The following is an 18213-nucleotide window of genomic DNA, read 5'->3' as shown; positions in this document are numbered from 1 at the left end:
AAGATCCCAAAGCAAAGAAGAAAAAGAAAAAGTTGGAGAAAAACATCACACACATCACGAGCCGACTTTCTCCACAAACCCATGCAGCTCCAAACTTTAAAGGCTCAAATTGTTGAGCATCCTGATTGAGCAAATATCCAACTTCGGTATCACTGGTTACGTACACATTTTCAGTAAGATGAATGCATCTCCAAAATTATGGTTACTTTAATGTATTATCCAGATTTCCCCCCTGTTTCTCTCCCCTTCTCCTTTTTCCATTCACATTTTTCTTCCTACAAAATGCACATAGGTCTGTTCTTCCTTGTACCCCGAGTCAGGCCTGGCTTTGAAATGCATTTCAATCTCTCAACACAGACTGCTTTCATTGCATTTAGAGCCCCACTAAGGCCCAGCTTTAAAAGCTACTGATTCTTTTTTTCTTTAGCCTTCCTCACAAAGGAAGGGTATTTTGTAAATTACCAGCTCGTTCAGATCAACAAAAGGTACTTTCATAGAAAGCCCCATTTGATTTTGCTCAAATTTGATTACTAGGATGGAGAAAAGGAAAGGAAGTCAAAAAGAAAAACCCCAGATGGCTTTTTCATTCATCTCAGTGAATGAGCTTTATCTGTGCCTTTTGAAACTGTAGCAGTGGAAAAGCATTTCTGTTGGCTTAAAAAACTTGACAAAAATTATTGGTTTGCCATTTCTCATGTAACAGCCATTGGGAACTGGATGAAAAGACTTTTTCATAGGATCGCCTGCTTGGATCAAAATAATGGAGATTAGGTATTTCATTATAAATTACAGTGGGAGATAGAGCAGGCTGTCATATTAATAGCAACCTGCTCATGGCCTTCAATGGTAGCTATTCTCCTAGACAAAGGACCAAGGGGGTTGTCTATTGAACTTGTACTTTAGGCCTGATCAATTTTCTATCATCAAGGCAAAAGGTGAGATGACTAACAAAGGAATTCACACATGAGTGACCTCATAAGCCTACAGATAAAACAGCTTAAAGAAGCAAAATACATCCTGAAAATATGGATGATAAACTACATAAAGAAGAAGACAAGAGTATGAGAATGAGAGAGGAAAGAGCAATGGTCTATAATTCTCCTCCCTCTTCTTGGCCAAATGGACATATTAAAAGCTACTTGTTTTCAGCTGCAGATAATTGCAACATTTGGTTTGCAGTGGTCTGCTATAAATCCTTCAGCCTATGTTTTTTTTCCCCCCAGCACAGTTCCAGCCATTTCATTCGCTATTAACAACAGCATTGTGTTCAAGACAAAGCTTCTACCAGGAGTCACACTTAAAAATAAAAATAAAAGGAATCACAACCAACACAGGCTTCCAGATAGTTCACAGTAAGTGTGCATTTGTTATTTGCTCCAGGTTACGAGCTTCTTGCCTGATTTATATACTTCTTAGAATCTAAAGCAATTCAAAGTCCAAGCAGTACCTGCACAGACACAGAACCTTAATGAAGAACAGTGAAACATCTGATTCTATCAAGATTCTTTCAGAAAATAGTGATGACAAATTGCTAATCCAAAGTGCCAGCGAAGGATGAGCGATTAATTTTCATACGGCCACAAGGAATATTTTCAATTCCTCATCGAAGTTGTCCAGATCACTGTAGAAATTACCAAAATCCTTTTCCCTGTGATATTTCCACGGAATTTTTTTCAACTTTTCTATTAAAAAGTCTGGGGGATTTCTGCCTGATAATATCACTGTTCACTGGGGGTAGTAAAGAAATTATCTTCAAAAGATAAAAACCAGGGTTACCAAAAGTTACTATTACCTGGAAATGCAAATGCAGTGTAACATTTTGTGTATATTCTATAATGCTAATCAAGGGAAAAATATATGTGAGCAGGACATACTTTTACAATGCTATTTTTTTAAACCAAAGAGCAGTATAAGATCATTAATGGGAAATTACTTCCAACTGCCTAAAAGCCTGAGAAAACACATAAATACCACCCATGACAGCAGTTGTCAAAATAGGGCTGCATTCTGAAGGGCACCCTTGACAGGTGTGAGACTTGACACAGTCTTAGTACATACTCATATTAGCAATTTCTCACATCTACTGATGATGAGATAAGGAAGTTCGTTTATGTATGGACCAATAAAACAAAGATGTAGTATTATCTGAGGTATACATACAAATGACTCCACATTTGTATAAAATTGGATTTTCTATGTTCTTAAGGGAGCCCTGGATCGTTGGACTATCTTAACCATTCTGGGAGATCCCAAATTCAGGGTTATTAAAGAGGAATTAAACAACAGTGGTGGGAGTCAGTGCACAGGCAGGCTCTTCACACTATTGGTGTGAACATGGACTGGTAAGAACTTTCTGGAGGGCAACTGGACAACATGCCTTTAAGTTTAAAAGTTTTCCTGGCTCTTGACTTAGTTATTTCACCTCTAGGAACCTTCCCAGTAGAAACTATCAGAAATGCAGATAAAGATTTTTTTTCCCCAAGAAGATACTTATCATACAGTGAGTCAGGTAGTATACTGGTTAAGATTACAAATTAGAGAGCCAGACTAGCTAGAGTAACAATTACAACTTAACCAACTTCCAATCACAAGGTGAGACTTTGGTTGTTAACCTCTCTACACCTCAGTTTTCTTGCTTGCAAAATGAGGATCTCAAAAGTGTTATGAGAATTAAATGAAGAGTAAATATATGTAAGGCATTAAAGCACTGACTAGCACATAGTAAGTACTGAATAATTATTAGATATTGCTATTAATATAAATCATCTAAACTTAGATAATTATTAACTGAATCATGATAAATACAACACAATTTAATTTGTCCATTAAAGATCATGCCTTCAAATAATTCTTAATGATGTAGAGAAACATTCATACTAGGTTAAAAAATCAGGACATAAAACCATATATTATGGTATCTCAAATATAGATATATCTATGTATGTTTTTAAAATGGCAATAGTATTTCTTTTTTGGATAAAGTACTTTCAAATGGTTTTAATTTTCTTGTCATAGTTTTTAATCTTTATAAAACATTTTAAATTATTATTCTTATTATTTGAAGCAGAGTTTCGCTCTTGTTGCCCAGGCTGGAGTACAATGGGACGATCTTGGCTCACTGTAACCTCTGCCTCCTAGGTTCAAGTGATTCTCCTGCCTCAGCCTCCCAAGTAGCTGGGATTAGAGGCATGCACCACTACACCCAGTTAATTTTGTCTTTTTAGTAGAGACAGGGTTTCTCCATGTTGGTCAGGCTGGTCTCGAACTCCCAATCTCAGATGATTTGCCCACCTCAGCCTCCCAAAGTGCTGGAATTACAGGCGTGAGCCACCACACCTGGCCTAAATTATTTTATAAACTCTTACTTTTATAGCAGTTCATGAAGAAGGAGTTGCAGTAGGTGCAGCATTTCATAACACTGTATGCTGTTTGGTTTCCCTGTAACCTGGCCTACCTCTATTTGATAGCACTGTATGTGTAGCATACAGTGTAGCAGAAAGTCAGAATCTATGCCAAAATTCACTCTGGTGCTCAGCACTAAGATCTGGAAATGAGCTGTACTTCCAGAACTGGGAAGTAAGCTTAAATTCTAAAATTTAAAGAAGGAAAATCCAAATATATTGGATTCACAAAGTTTCCTGACCTAAGAAGCTATCAGCATTTGGGTTACCAAAGGCATTTTTACAATGGAGAATCCAGAAAAATGACTCAGGAATGAACTTGGAAAGATATGTATATGCCAACATGTCCAGGTTAGAGAAATCAATGAAACCAAGAGTTAGCTTTCTGAAAAGATAAATGTAAAAATCAACTTATACAGGCTGTGTGCAACACCAACAGCTTCAGTCCAATCAATTAGGGGCAACAAAACGAACAAATCATAAGAAATCTCAGTAACAGGGTCCAAGTAGTGATCTAATCAATTGCAGGAGTGTCTAAATAGAGAGACTAGGTTGCATCTAATAAAGGGACTCTCTATATGAATTCTTTTTAAAGGGGGTAATAAGTAAGCACTTGTCCCTTTCTTTCTTCCTACCCACATGGGAGCTAGAACCTGGGGGCAGGAAGGGAGGTTGATGGGAGAGCAGACCCTATCCTCCCACCCTTCCTGGTTCCTCAGTCAAACCCAATCCAGGAGGCAGGGAAAGAGTGGAGAGGAGAACCTAGAGTGTTTAATCAGACTGTGCTAGTCTTTAGTAACTAAGTGACTGGAAAGTTATGGAATCTTCCAAGGTATCATTAACAGTCAGGAATGCAACAGGGCAAAGTTAAACGTGGAGAAAAGTGAACTTGATTCGGATTACTCAGTACAAGAATTACATGTGTATTATGTCTTTGTTGAAAGAAAACGTATCAAAGCTAGACCTTTCAAGAAACTTCAATTCATAAAAAGCCAAGGTCAAGAACATGAAAGTACCATATGATTCAGCAATTGTACTTCTGTGTATATGCCCAGAAGAACTGAAAGCAGAAATTCAAACAAAGATCTGTACATCAATGTTCATAACAGCACTATTCACAATAGCTAAAAGGTAGAAGCAACCCAAAAGTCCACCAATGGATGAATGGAATAGCAAAATTTGGTAGATACATAGAAGGAAATATTAGCATTAAAAAGTAAGGAAATTCTGACACACTCTACAACATGCATGAACCTTGGAGATACTATTCTAATAAAATAAGCCAGTTACAAAAGGACAACTATGGTATGAGTCCACTTATACAAGGTATCTAGAGCAGTCAGATTCATAAAGACAAAAAGTAGAATGGTGGTTTCTGGGGACTTGGAGGAGGAGAGAATGAAGGGGTAGTGTTTTATAGAAATAGAGTTTCATTTAGGAAAGATGAAAAAGCTCTGCAGACAGATGGTAGTGATGATTGCACAACAATGTGAATGTACTTCATGCCACAAGCTGTATACTTAAAAATTGTTATAATGGTAAATTTTATGTTTTATATATTTTACCACAATTCCAAAAAGGAATATTAAAATCTTGTTTCCTAAATTTCTCAATTATTTATTTTATTATCATCCAGTTTAACATAATTAAAGAAAAGGATAAAAAGGAGAGAAGAAAAAATGGGAGGGGAGGGAAAGGGAGAGGATGAAGAGAGAAATAAAGGGGAGAGGCAGCAAGGGAGGGAAAAAAGGAAGGGCTGCTATATGCAGTCACCATGCAATTTGTACACTTCACCCAGATACCAGAGGGGCAAATAGGGGTAAACTCCAGTCAGGAGTTATGCTGACCGAGTTGCACGCCTTGGGGCTGGACTTCAATAGGTGGGAGGAAGGGATGCCATTTTGTAATTCATCTATCCAGAGGGGACATCATTTATTAATTTGCAGAATGGCACCGTATGTGTCAACAGGCCTTGGAAGAGAGACAGATTGGTATGTGAACAGATTTGGTGACTCACAGCTGTAATCCCAGCACTATGAGAGGCAGAGGCGGGTTTTCTTTTAAGAGAAGAATAAAAACTCAAAAATATCAGAATACAATGTCTGTACTAGGCATAAGTGTTTTTAACAGTTTTGTTGCACTTGTATGTGTGTGTGCATGCATATTGGTCATGATCTGAAATGCACTTCTGAGTGAAGGTAACAACCAGAAACAGCTTGAGGCATTTGCCTTCTCTAAGTTCAGAGATTACATCAGAAGGGCTTCAGAGTTTTGCCATGGCATAATAAACATAATATACAAGTAAAGTATATATAGTAGTTTAAACTAATAAAGTTTATAGAGAAAAGCAATGAAGCAAGATACTCCTTTGTAGGGAGTGGGGAGTGGGATATTCCATTTTTATTTCCAAATTAAAATAAGTAATTAGATTTTCAATAAGTTATTTTGTCATATTAAAAATTGCAGGCCGGGCACGGTGGCTTATGCCTGTAATCCCAGCACTTTGGGAGGCCGAGGCAGGCAGATCACCTGAGGTCAGGAGTTCAAGACGAACCTGGCCAACATGGTGAAACCCAGTCTGTACTAAAAAAATACAAAAAATTAGCTGGATATCATGGCGGGCACCTGTAATCCCAGCTACTCGGGAGGCTGAGGCAGGAGAATCACTTGAACCCGGGAGGCAGAGGTTGCAGTGAGCCAAGATTGAGCAATTGCACTCCAGCCTGGGCTACAAGAGTGAAACTCCGTCTCAAAAAATAATAATAATAAATAAATAAATAAATGATAGCATTAATAAAATATGTTCAGAAAAAGACAAATAGCTACTGGTGTTGAGGCAGGAGAAACAAAGGACAGAATCACACTTTTGACAGGTGATCCAGGTTCTAGGAAACAGCTGTGAGCTTCAAAGCCAGACTGACTTCAATTATGATTTCCTATTTTGTCCCTAAAGATGGTGTCACCTTGGACAACTTTCCTAACCTCATAGAATCTTAACTTTTTCCTCTGAAAAATAGGGATATTCTATTTCACTTTCTGCGTGGTAAGATAGGTGAGGTAACATTGCATAAAGTGCTTAACATATTATTTGTAGCATAGTAAGTGTGCTATAATATTTGTATTAGTATGATGATTAACTATAATATCTAGCCCACATCTGCCATACTGTAGACACTCAGGAACAGTAGTTGTGAATGTAGCTGTGAAGTTTATTGCAATTTTTTTTTTTTTTTTTTTTTTTTTTGAGACAGAGTCTGGCTCTGTCACCCAGGCTGGAGTGCAGTGGCGCAATCTCGGCTCACTGCAAGCTCCACCTCCCTGGTTCACCCCATTCTCCTGCCTCTGCCTCCCGAGTAGCTGGGACTACAGGAGCCCGCCACTACGCCCGGCTAAATTTTTTGCATTTTTAGTAGAGACGGGTTTCACTGTGTTAGCCAGGATGGTCTTGATCTCCTGACCTCATGATCCACCCACCTCGGCCTCCCAAAGTGCTGGGATTACACGCGTGAGCCACTGCGCCCGACCTGCAATTTTTAATGTGACAAAATAACTTATTGAAAATCTAATTACTTATTTAATTTGGAAATAAAAATGGAATATCCCACTCCCCACTCCCTACAAAGGAGTATCTTGCTTCATTGCTTTTCTCTACAAGATTTATTAGTTTAAACTACTATATATACTTTACTTGTATATTATGTTTATTATTTGGCATCTGTCTCCTTTACCACAATAGAAGCTGTGTAAAGGTAGAAATAATAATAATAAACTAATTATCAGCTAACCCCTTATGACCTTCAAATCTGAACCTGCGTTAGCCTGAGAGGGAGTTAATATTCTTTTCTGGTGAAAAGGAGAAAAGCTTTCTTAGACTGGCCACCCCCAAATGAACCCTGAGTAGACCTTTGGTTTTGAAATCCTAGGCCCATAGATTTTTTGTTTCAGGTGGGAGAACACAAAGGCTACAGAGTTCCATCACTGAGGAGGAGAAGTAGCTTCATTCTCCTAAGGTCAGATTCACAAATATTGTTTCATAGTTTATCTACATGTCTGTCAAAAACTGTGAAGGGTCTGCTTGTGAGATAACAAGTAAGACTGCTAGAGTGTCATGGATGGATGTTAATTCACAAATGTTTACTAAGGATAATAACACAGAACAATAAGCAAGATCACAGATGCTTAGAAGTCTGTTCATGCTTCAATTCATAGGCAAATTTCTTTCATGTTGTATACCTTGAACACATTTAAATATTGACTGAGATGTTATAAGAATGTAAAGCTTTGCTATTGGTACTCCATTAATAACAAATAGAAGTAACTTGAACATGAGATAACATTTGTTTTTATCTGTTTTTAAAAGGATCTTACCAAGGAAATAATGTAAATAAAACTGATATGGATGTGTTTAATCTATGAGATAATAAAAATTTTAACCATTTTAGAAACAAATTATAAACACTTGCTATGCTAACTAAAACCATTTAATCAACCATTAAAGTAAATCCTATGGGGTTTCTATTTGACAGTATTCCTTAATCTAGTCTGATATGCTCTATGAACTTCAAAGGAATAAAACTTATTTTCTTGAAATTATTATATAACTCAAACCTTTTAAATCAATTATACAATCAGTCTGAATTAGCAAAGTTTAACTGTCCTAATCAAAATTTAAAATACTTTTATTAGTGGTACTAATCAAGGCAGAGTTATTTAAGTAATGAAACAACGTTGATATTTGAGCCAAATCAAACTGATTTGGAAACACAGATAGCTATATATTATAGCTGCATATGACCTACGTGCATAGAAGCCTCGGTAAAAATTGTTAACAAGAATCACGACTGATCTTATCAGTTAAAACAACTGTTTTATTATCACTTTAAAACACTGACATAATTATTGATCCCTCCCTTATCCTCAGACTTTAGATACAATTCATCAATAGCCCTGTTGATTTTACCTCCCAAATACATATTCTGCCTACTTCTCTTGTATGGTTCTGGGGCCCTTGTCCATACATTATTATATATCTCTGAACTGGTGCAATGGCTAATAACTGACTTATCTCATTACCCTTCTCCCTCTAGCAATGTTCTCTTTCATCTCCAGTCTTCTTAATGCCATGAGAGTAATCCTTTTAAGAGTGACATCAACAAGATAGTGGAGTAGGACCCTTGACTCCTCTATTCCCCATGAGCATGCTGACTCAGCAACAATTCACAAATTCCATTTTTTAGAAATTAGAAACTAATTGAAAGACTCTGTACCCTGGAAGAATGCAAAACTAGACTCAGCAACACCAGTAGGTAGATTTGGAACATCCTCTTGCTGGAGATCCTGCATCCAGTGCAGTGCCATATAATCAAGAAGGGTTCCCCTGGCTCCCCAGTTTACCTAGGGGAGAAAAAAGGTTGGTTTGCTTTTCCTGTGATGCTCTAACTTTTCTAGGGGACTCCCTAGATGACCATCTACTATGTTGCCAGTCTTAGAGTTCTGACAAGTCTGACATAGTCTTGTGGCCTGGGACAGAATGAAGATGGCAGCTTGGGTTGATGGATACCACTGATCTCCCCATCAACTCAGCACTGAGTGAGCAGATGAAAAATCTCAGCTCTCAGCTTTCTCCTGGGAAAGGAAAGTATTAATCCATGTGGCCAGTGCTCCAGTTTCTCTGGGGCTTGTTAAAGAGCTACCATTTGTCTCTCCAACCTTAAAGCTCTGATGGATTCAGCACAGTGTAGCTGCCCAGAGGATACTGAAGATGGCAGATAGGGCTGATAGACACCATAGTTCCCTGCATCCAGCTCAGTACAGAGTGAGTGAACAAAACCCACAACTGTCTACTTCTCTCTGGGCAGGGAAAGCATTAGTAGAGGCCATGAGAATCTCTGACCAGGATGACTGATGGTGGTCTTTTCCTGTACAAGACCAGTCCATAAAGATTGGGAGAAGTACTTGCCTTATCTAATTGGCAGGCCTCAAGTCAGAGAGTCAAAAAAAATAAAGAATCAGGTAAAGAAAGATGTTCCAAACAAGGAAACAAAATCTTCAGAAACCAACTCAAATGAAACAGAGTTATATGATTTTCCTAACAGATTTAAAAATAACTCTCATAAAGATACTCCCTGATATCAAGAGAACCATGCATGAACAAAGTGAAAATTTCAACAGAGAGATAGGAAATATTAAAAAGTACCAAACAGAAATCATAGAGCTAAGGAACACAATAACTGAACTGAAAAATTCCCTAGAGGAGCTCAATAGCAAAGTAAATTATGAAGAAGGAAGAATCAACAAAATTAAAGCCAAGTCTCTGGAAATAATTTAGTGAGATGGGCAAAAAGAAAAATGAATGAAAAACAGTGTAATGGACTGAATGTTCCAAATTTTATAACTTGAAATTCTAATCTGCAATGTGATAGTATTCAGAGTTGGGATTTTGGAAGGTAATTAGGTTATGAGGGTGAAGCCCTCATAAGTGAGATTAATGTCCTTATAAAAGGGATGCCAGGAACTCTTTTGTGCTCCTTCTACCACATGAAGACATGACAAGAGGAAAGTCACCTATGAACCAAGAAGCAGCTCCCAGCCAAACACCAAACTTCCTAGTGCTTTTATCTTGGATTCTTAGCCTCCATAACTGTGAGAAATAAATGTCTGTTGTTTTAATCAGCACAATCTATGGCATTTTTGTTATGGAAGGAAAAACAGATTGGGACAAAAAGGGAAGAAAATTTAAGGGAATTATATGATATTGCCAAGCATGCCAATATTTGCATTATGAGAGTGTCAGAAGGAAGAGAGAGAAAGGTTCAGAAACATTATTTGAAGAAAAGCGCCTGGAAACTTCCCAAATCAGGAGATGGAAATAGAAATCCAGTTCTAAAAGAAACAAGAACAGCAAATAAGATGAACTCAAGAAATTGAAATGTAGACACATTATAATCAAATTATCAAAAGTCAAATACAAAGAGAATATTTTGAAAGCATTAAGAGAAAAATAACTAGTCACATACAAAAAAAACCCTTATAAGACTATTAGTGTATTTTATTAGCAGGAACCTCGCAGTAAGAAGGGAGAGGAATACTCAAAGCACTGAAAGAAAAGAACTCCCAACCAAGAATACTATACCTGGCAAAACTCTTCTCAGAAATAAAGAGAGATAAAGATTTTTTCCCAGGCAAACAAAAGCTGAAGGAGTATACCACCACTTGATCTGCATTACAAGAAATGTTAAAGGAAGTTCCTCAAGTTCAAACAAAAGGCCACTACACAGTAACATGATAGTACAAGAAAGTATAAAATTTGGTAAAGGTAAATATACAGATAGGTACAGAATACTCTATTACTGTAGTGGTGATAGGTCAATAAATTTCAATTCTAGTATAAAAGTTAAAAGACAAAAATATTTAAAATAACTATAACCAAAAATATGTTAAAATATATATTATATAAACAGATGTAAATTGTGACAACAATAACATAAAGTGTGGGGAAAGAGTTAAAATGTAGCATTTATATATATGATTTCACTTATCAGCTTAAAATAGATTGTTATTACTATATTTTATATAAGCCCCAAGGTAACTACAAAACCTATAGAAGTTACAAAAAAGAGAAAGGAATCAAAGCAAATTAATACAACAAAGAATCACTAGAACACAAAGGAAGACAGCAAGAGAGTAAAAATAAATAAAAAGAGCTAAAAGATGAACAGAAATCAACTAACTAAACGCCAGTAGTAATGCCTTTCCAATGAATAACTAATATAAATGTAAATGGAATAAGCATTCCAACCAAAAGATATAGAGTGGTTGAGTGGATAAAAAACAAGACCCAACTATATTGTCTCTACCAAAATCTCACTTTAGATTGAAGGACATACATGGCCTGAAATTGGAGGAATGGGGAAAAAAAATTCCATGCAAATGGTAACCAAATAGAACAGAGTGGTTATGCTTACATCAGACAAAATAAATGTTAAGTCAAAACTGCCACAAGAGACAAAGAAGAATATTTCACAATGACAAAACGGTGAATATACAAAGAAGTTTTAACAATTATAAATATATATGAACCCAACATCACAGCACCAAAATATGCAAAGCAAACACTAACAGAACTGAAGGAAGAAGTAGACAACAATACAATAACAGTAGGAGACTTCAATACCCCACTTTCAATAATGGACAGAACATTTGGACAGAAGATTAATAAGGCGACAGAAGACTTGAATAACAATACAGACCAAACAGATTTTACATAAATACACTGCACATTCTACCTGATAGCAGCAGAATACACATTCTCAGGTGCACATAGATCTTTCTCCAGGATGGATCATAGGTTAGGTCACAAAACAACTCTTAACAAATTTAAAAAGGTTGAACCTGAATCATATCAAGTGTCTTTTCTTACCACAGTGAAATAAAATTAGAAATCAACAGCAAACTGAAAACTAGAAAATGTACAAATACGAGGAAATTAAACAACACATTCTTGAGCAATCAGTGATCAAAATAGAAATCAGAAAAGAAATCGGAAAATACCTCAAGAAAAATGAAAATAAAAATACAACCTATCAAAACTTATGAGATGCAGAAAAAGCAACACTAACAGGGAAGTTCATAGCAATAAATGTTTACACTAAAAAAGAAGAAAGATCTCAAATAAACAATCTAACTTTACACATCAAGGTACTGGAAAACAAACTAAGCCCAAAATTCACAGAAAGAAGGAAATAAAGATTAGAAAAAGAAATAAATGAAATAGAAAGTACAGAAAAAAAAATAAACAGAAGTAAAATTTGTTATTTTTGTTTTGTTTGTTTGTTTTTGAGACAGAGTCTTACTCTGCCACCCAGGCTGGAGTGCGATGGCACAATCTCGGCTCACTGCAACCCCCACCTCCTGGGTTCAAGTGATTCTCCTGCCTCAGCCTCCCAAGTAGCTGGGATTACAGGCGGCTGCCACTAAACCCAGCTAATTTTTTGTTTTGTTTTGTTTTGCATTTTTAATAGAGACGGGGTTTCACCATATTGGCTAGGCTGGTCTTGAACTCCTGACCTTGTGGTCCGCCTGCCTCAGCCTCCCAAAAGTGCTGGGATTATAGGCATGAGCCACTGTGCCTGGACAAATTTTTTCTTTTTAAAGATAAACAAAATTGATAAACTCTTAGCTATATTAACTAAGAAAAAAGAGGAAAGACTCAAATACATAAAATCAAAAAATGAAAGAAGAGACTTAAAACTGATGCCACAGAAATATAAAGGATTATTTAAAAAAACTACTACAAATAATTGTACACCAACAAATTGGATAATCTAGAAGAAATGAATAAATTAGAGAAGCATACAACCTACCAAGACTAAATCATGAAGATATATAAAGTCTGAGCATTATGACTTTAGTATGAAGGTAATTAAAAGCCTCTCAAAAATAAAAGCCCAGTATCAGATGGCTTCACTAATAAATTTTACATTTAAACAAGCATTTAAACAAGCATTAACACCAACCCTTCTCAAAGTGTGCCAAAAATTAAAGAGGAGAGAACACTTCCAAACTCAATTTTTAAGAACAGTATTGCCTTAATACCAAAGGCAGGAAAGACTTTACTAGAAAACTACAGATCAAAATCCCTGATAAACATAAATGCAAAATGTCAACAAAATACTAGCAAAATGAATTCAGCAGCATGTTAAAAGAATCAGGCACCATGACCAAATAGGATCAATCACTTGGATGCAATGTAGTTCACCATATGAAAATCAATTAATGTGATACCACATTAGCAGAATGAAGACTAAAAATCACATGATTGTCTCAATACATGCAGAAAAAGTGTTTGACAAAATTTAAAATCCTTTCATGATAAAAACTCCCAACCAACTAGGGATAGAAGGAAATTAGCTCAACATTATAAAGGCCATACATGAAAAGCCCACAACTAACATCACATTCAACAGTAAAAAATTAAAATTAAAATTAAAAAACTGAAAGCTTTTCCTCTAAGTTCAGAAACAAGGCAAGGATGCCCACTCTTGCTGCTTCAATTCAACATATACTAGAAATTTAGTCAGAGCAATTTGACAAGAAAAAGAAATAAGCACCCAAATAGAAAAGGAAAGTTGTCTCTGTTTGCAGATGATATAATTTTTCTATATATAAGATGAAAGAGAGAGAGAAGGCGAGAGTGTAAGAGAGAGATGTAAGAGAGAGTGAGAGAGTGTGAGAGAGAGAGAGAGAAGGCGAGAGTGTAAGAGAGAGATGTTCTTTGATATGGTTTGGGTATGTGTCCCATCCAAATCTCATGTTAAAATGTAATCCCCAAATATTGAAGATGGGGCCTGGTGAGAGGTGTCTGGCCAATGGGGGCAAATCTCTGATGGCTTGGTGCTGTCATCATGAGAGTGAGTTCTTATAAGATCTGACTGTTTACCTGCTTCTCTATCTTGCTCCAGCTCCTGTCATGTGACATGCCTGTTCCTGCTTCACTTGCTGCCATGCGTAAAAGCTCCCCGAGCCCTCCCCAGAAGCCAAGCAGATGCCGGTGCTATGCTTTCTGTACACCCTGCAGAACCAGGAGTCAGTTAAGCCTCTTTACTTTATAAATTACCCAGTCTCAGATATTCTTTTATAGCAACACAAGAATGGCCTAACACATTTCTCAACTTATGATGGGATTATGTCCCAATAAGCCCATGTTACATTGAAAATACCATAAGTTGACAGTATATTTTTAACTTATAGTATTTTCTACTTATGAGAGACTTACCCAGATGTAACCCCATTATAAGTTAAGGAGAGAACTGAACAAATCTTATTTTCATACCATCATAAAATTGAAAAATCATTAATTGGAACCATTGTAAGTCAGGGACCATCTATGTGTGTGTGTATGTGTGTCTGTGTATACATACAGTGATACCACTTTATATACACTATACAATGTAATATTATTCAACTTTGAAAAAAGAAAATCCTGCTGTCATTTGTGACAACATGAATGAGCCTGTAGGATATTATGTTAAGTGGCTCATGCCTGTAATCCCAGCACTTGGGGAGGCTGAGGTGGGCGGATCACAAGGTCAAGAGATCGAGACTATCCTGGCCAATGTGGTGAAACCCCGTCTCTACTGAAAATACAAAAATTAGCCAGATGTGGTAGCCGGCACCTGTAATCCCAGCTACTCGGGAGGCTGAGGCAGGAGAATCGCTTCAACCAGGGAGGCGGAGGTAGCAGTGAGCTGAGATCGTGCCACTGCACTCCAGCCTGACGACAGAGCAAGACTCTGTAAGAAAGAAAGAAAGAAAGAAAGAAAGAAAGAAAGAAAGAAAGAAAGAAAGAAAGAAAGAAAGAAAGAAAGAAAGAAAGAAAGAAAGAAAGAAAGAAAGAGAGAGACAGAGAGAGAGAGGAAGGAAGGAAGGAAGGAAGGAAGGAAGGAAGGAAGGAAGGAAGGAAGGAAGGAAGGAAGGAAGGAAGCAAGGAAGGAAGGAAGGAAGGAAGGAGAGAAAGAAAAGAGAGAAAGGAAGAGAGAGAGAAAGAAAGAAAGAGAAAGAAAGAAAAGAAAAGAAAGGAAGGAAGAGAAAGAAAGAAAGAAAGAAAGAAAGAAAGAAAGAAAGAAAGAAAGAAAGAAAGAAAGAAAGAAAGAAAGAGAGAGAAAGAAAGAAAGAACAAATGAAAGAAAGAAAACGAATGAAAGGAAAGAAAGAAAGGGAGAGAAAGAGTGAAGCTCTACAATATTTGGCAAGCTGGATGAACCTTGAGAACATTATGCTAAAGTGGAATAATGAAGTCATAGAAAGAGAAATACTGCAGTCCTCTTATATAAGGTATCAAAAATAGTCAATTCATAGAATCAGAGAGTGAAATGGTGGTTTGCAGAGGTTGTGGGGATGGAGAAATGGGGAGTTACTAATCTAACAACCTAAAGTTTCAGTCCAGCTAGATAAATACATTCTGTTGTACAATATTGTACCTCTAAGTAACAATAATGTGTTCTACATTTACAGATTTGTTCAGAGGGTAGATCTCATGTTAAGTGTTTTTACCACAATTAATTTTTAAAAATATTCTTAAAAGCAAAAATAAAGTTACACTCCTAAAACTCCATGGCTTAAGGGCTTAAGTCCTTTCCAAGGTTCCCCACTGCATTTAGGATAAAATCCAAACTTCTTCCCAGGACTTTGATTTCCTGCATGATTTAGCATTCTGTTCACTGCTATGCCCCCAGGACTTAGTACAGGACTGGGCACTCCACAGGAGTTCAGTAAATACATGATGAAAGAATGTATACAACAAAATTATAATTCCCTTGATTTCAAAGCTGGTTTGTGAAAATTTTGTCTGAATGTCTATACTACAAAATGAAATTGAGAGATTCAAATATTATTTTAAGTAATTCAACCAAAATTATTGTTTCCAACAAACAATAATGGCTAGTGAAAATGAGACACACCTCAGACAGAAAGCCTTTTATCAATCCCTCCCGGTCAGATGTGAAAAGAAAGGCATGTCCTTCCTTGGGCCTACCACTTACAGTAGGAGAGCCCATTTAAAGAGATGGTAAGTCAATGCCCCTGCTCAGATGGAGACACAGATAAGATAGTACAGCCCTCAAGATAGACAATGACAATAATGGTGATGATGAGAACAGCAGTATTTGTCAAGCACTTGCTATGGGCCAGGCACTGTTCTAAGTGAACCGAATACATTAACTTCTCTACTCTTTACAACAAACTTACTGCTATCCCTATTTTACAGATGAGAAATTTCAAGGCTTTAGGTAAAAGCAAAGCAATTTACAAGAGGTCACACAATTAAGAAGTGTGAGAACTGAGATTTAATCCCAGGCGTTTCCGTCCTAGATGCCCACATTTATTTCCAAGTATAGAAAAAATGTTAAGACATCTCAGGAAGAAAGTGTTTCTTTTATGGTATTAAACATCAAATGAGGAAACAGTAACCATCAGGCCTTTGCAATCATGGGGAACATTCTCACTTCTCATTAGGAAATCCATATCCGTTTAACCTCCAATAATAATGTTATTTTTTTACAAGATAAACAAGAATAAGACTCCTAATTTGTCTCAGAAGGACAGAAAACACAGAAACAGACCAAAATAAAGCATCACAAAGTCAGAACAAAGAGTATGCTGGTAAGAGAGAGGGAAAGAGGGAGAGAAAGGGTGAGAGAGAAGCACAGACTTGCACTACCATGGGATTCAATAAACAGAGCAGGCAGTTAGCGTTTTGCAAAATCTTTTTAGAGAAAATTGTAATGCTATTGATAAAAATTTTGTATGCAGAGGAATTTGGGATAAATAGGAATAGGAATTCGGTATTTGTTTCAGGTAATAGTGCTAATACAGCTGAAACAAATACAAAATTACCACAAATTTTGGTGGCTTAAAATAACAGAAACTTAGGCTGGGCATGGTGGCTCATGCCTGTAATTCCAGTGTCTTGGGAGGCCAAGAAAGGAGGATTACTTGAGGCCACGAGTTTGAGACCAGCCTGGGCAACATAGTGAGACCTCCATTCTATTAAAAAAATTTAAAAACACAGAAATTTATTCCCTACAGTTCTGGAGGCCAAAAGTCTGAAATCAGTATCATTAGATGAAAAACAAGGTATTGGAGTGACTGCATGTCCTCCAGAGATTGTAGAGAAGAATCCATTCCTTGTCTCTTTCAGCTTCTTGTGGCTGCCCGCATTCCTTTACTTGTAGCTGCATCACTCCAGTTCTCAAGGCCCATCTTGAAATCTCTCTGCTCTGTTTCATATTGCCTCCTTCTCTGTATGTGTAAAAGCTCTCACTGTGCCCCTCTTAGAAAGATATATATGATGACATTCTAGGTCCCACTGAGATAATCCAGGATAACCTCTACATCTCAAGATTCTTAATTACATCTTCAGAGACTTTTTTCCCAAATAAAGTGACATTTACAGGTTCCAAAAATTAGGGCCTAATATCTTTGGAGAGTCATATTTCAGCCTGCTATAAATATTAAGTGCTCTGATGAAAGGAAGTAACTAATCCCAGCAGACTCCTGAGACAAGAATGCTGTAGACCTCACAGAAGACCAGTGGAATTTGGCACAAGAAAGGGATTTCTCTTGGACCAGAAGAACAATCACATTTGTCCACATGTATGACTAAATGTTTTTCCTAATGCTTTTTAATTAGGAGATAATTGGAAATTAAAGATAGCATAATTACTGTAGTTTAATGCGTACAAGTTTTGCTTAACTTAATTCTATTGTGAACTGTGTCTAATTTCATTCCATAACATGGGCTCAGTCAATCTTGAATAATTCCCTACTGTCTTCATAGAATTCTAAATTAAAGTGCCAAGCCAAATACATTTATGCAGAAGAAGAAAGGATGGGCTTCTCTTTTCCACTCTAGTATATAAGAATCCCAGGGAAATGTTCTAATGGACAGGCCCACGTAAGCAGGAGAAACAGCATGAGCTGACGGGGGAAAAGAATCCTCAAAGCAAGGAAGTGGACATGTCCATTACCAAAAGAAGGGAAGAGGGTTTACTGGGCAGATAAAAACCACAGAAGTCCATTGCACTCTCCGCCAGTTCTCACCTACCTAATACAACTAACCCACATGCACACAATACATACAAGCAGAGAAAAAGCTCTCCTTGCCTGAGGGAAACAACCCAAAGCTGTGTCAGATTTCTGCATCTAGCCAGAAGTTCCTGATTCTCTTCCTTCCCTTCGTTTTATCCAGGTATTTTATCCAGGTTTTATACAGGATTTTTCTTGCTCCTGTGCCCTTTAGCCAAGTGTCTAGACT

The 18213-nt window shown here is 37.0% G+C and overlaps 1 protein-coding gene across 2 annotated transcripts in view; it reads right to left on the bottom strand.

Annotated features, from left to right (window-relative positions):
* Positions 1-18213, bottom strand: part of LOC114676301 (uncharacterized) — a 778104-nt gene that overhangs the window by 581520 nt on the left and 178371 nt on the right. The window lies entirely within an intron of this gene.

The sequence above is a fragment of the Macaca mulatta genome, chromosome 2 (assembly GCF_049350105.2).
Source record: "Macaca mulatta isolate MMU2019108-1 chromosome 2, T2T-MMU8v2.0, whole genome shotgun sequence".
Lineage (NCBI taxonomy): Eukaryota > Metazoa > Chordata > Mammalia > Primates > Cercopithecidae > Macaca > Macaca mulatta.
This window is presented reverse-complemented; position numbering and strand designations above follow the sequence as displayed.